The sequence below is a fragment of the Oncorhynchus masou genome, chromosome 27, assembly GCF_036934945.1.
Source record: "Oncorhynchus masou masou isolate Uvic2021 chromosome 27, UVic_Omas_1.1, whole genome shotgun sequence".
Classification (NCBI taxonomy): domain Eukaryota; kingdom Metazoa; phylum Chordata; class Actinopteri; order Salmoniformes; family Salmonidae; genus Oncorhynchus; species Oncorhynchus masou.
The window spans coordinates 45,515,887-45,517,914 of NC_088238.1; the positions used below are offsets into that span (position 1 = coordinate 45,515,887).

Here is a 2,028-nt window from a genome sequence, read left to right on the forward strand (position 1 = left end):
TTTTTATTTTATTTTTTACTTTAGTTTATTTTGTATATTATTGTCTTAACTCGTATTTTTCTTCAAACTGCATTGTTGGTTAAGGGCTTGTGAGTAAGCATTTCACGGTAAGGTCTAAAACTGTTGAATTCAGCGCATGTGACAAATAACATTTATTTAATTTGATTCATTCTCAATGAAAGCAAGTCTAAGAAGTGGTAGATCTGTTCTATGGTCTCTATTTCCAAGCTTCCCGTTCTTAAGTCTAGTTTTTGCGTCTTTTACTTTGGTTTTGTACACCAGCTTTAAACAGCACAAAATACAATATTTTTGGTAATTGAAAAGATATTTCACAGGGGTTTAGATGGTACAATGATTCTCTACACTATGCATTTCTTGTTTTGTCACATAAACTGAAACTAGATGAAGTATTAGAATTTTAGCAACCAGGAAATGGCATAGTGATTTCTGCATATTGCACCTTTAAAGACTCCTGAGTTTGGTCTAAACAAATACATTCAACTTCCTTTGTCTTGACTGTTAAATGCTTTATTCATCTTGTCACAAGCAAGTCCATTTAAATGAGTTTGGCAGAGAAGCAATGCACTTTTTTACCTTTATTGAACTAGGCAAGTCAAGAAGCTACAATAATTATGTGTTACAGTAATACAGATAATAATGTTAATAAAGGGAGAGTTGATAAAAAGAGAATTAATTGGACTGTTTCATTCATCCAGTTCTACTGTCTGATCCCAGCATACATCACTGTCTCCATCTCGGTCCTGTGAGAAACAATTATAAAGGTGGGAGGGGGAAATAATACCATATGTTATTATTTAACATAAACATTTCCATACATATTTCTATGGTAATACAAAATGTAAGGAATTCTACTTACCCCTGCATCTGTAGAAGAGACTGCTGGACATGGTGTCAGAGAGACGGATCCTGAAAAGAAACACCTCAAAGATAAAGATGCAACTCCTTCTTCCCATGCAGATACATCTGTAGACGGTAATGTTAAAGAAGAGCAACTTCTAAAAGGTTGTCACTTACCTCTGCACTGCAGACACTTTCTCTGGTTCATCTTGTACATGATGCAAGCAAGGACAATGATCAGGATTATCAAGAAAGCCAATCCTACACCCAGGCAGTACACCAAGATAAGAGGGTTTGTCCTATGGCCTGTGGAGATTCAAACATTGATAGAGGACACTCAGAAGAGCAAGTGAATATATATTCTATACAGTAGATTTGAAAAATATATAAAAAGATGCAAGCCGTATCACCTACCTTGAATGTCCAGCTTGGTCCCGTTCCCAAACAGTATCTCCCCACATGAGGCCACAGCACAGTAGTAAGTCCCAACATCAGAGAGGCTGAGGTTCCTCTTGGGGAGATTGTAGACAGTGCTCTGTGTAGGAGACGCAGCCTTAAAACCCCTCTGGGAGATGTGGGACGGTAGCGTCCCACCCAACAGCCAGTGAAAGTGCAGGGCGCCGAATTCAAAATAACAAAAATCCCATTATTAAAAATCATCAAAACATACAAATATTTTACACCATTTTTAAAGATAAACTTCTTGTAAATCCAGCCACGGTGTCCAATTTCAAATAGGCTTTACGGCAAAAGCACACCAAACAATTATGTTAGGTCAACAAGGGAATATTTAAAATGCTATTTCTGAATAATGTTGACTACCCAACATGGAGGATATTTCTCTGGCTGGTTTGGGCTCTGAGCACCATACTCAGATTATTATAAAAAAAATTTTAAATCTGACACAGTAGTTGCATTAAGGAGATGTTTATCTAAAGTTCCATGTGTAACAGTTGTATCTTTTATCAATGTTTATTATGAGTATTTCTGTGAATTGATGAACTGAACATAACACGCCAATGTAAAATTAGATTTTTGGATATAAATATGCACTTTACCGAACAAAATATACATGTATTGTGTAACATGAAGTCCTATGAGTGTCATCTGATGAAGATCATCAAAGGTTAGTTATGAATTTTATCAATATTTCTGCTTTTTGTGACTACA

General features: G+C 35.8%; 1 long non-coding RNA gene across 1 annotated transcript; it reads right to left on the reverse strand.

Annotated features, from left to right (window-relative positions):
• Window positions 1-520: 520 nt before the first annotated feature.
• Window positions 521-1,126, reverse strand: LOC135516287 (uncharacterized). Its single transcript, XR_010451917.1, has 3 exons — window positions 1,036-1,126; window positions 878-927; window positions 521-761 (listed from the first exon to the last, which is right to left on the reverse strand). It is a non-coding gene; the product is annotated as an uncharacterized LOC135516287 (long non-coding RNA).
• Between the last annotated feature and the right edge of the window lie 902 nt (window positions 1,127-2,028).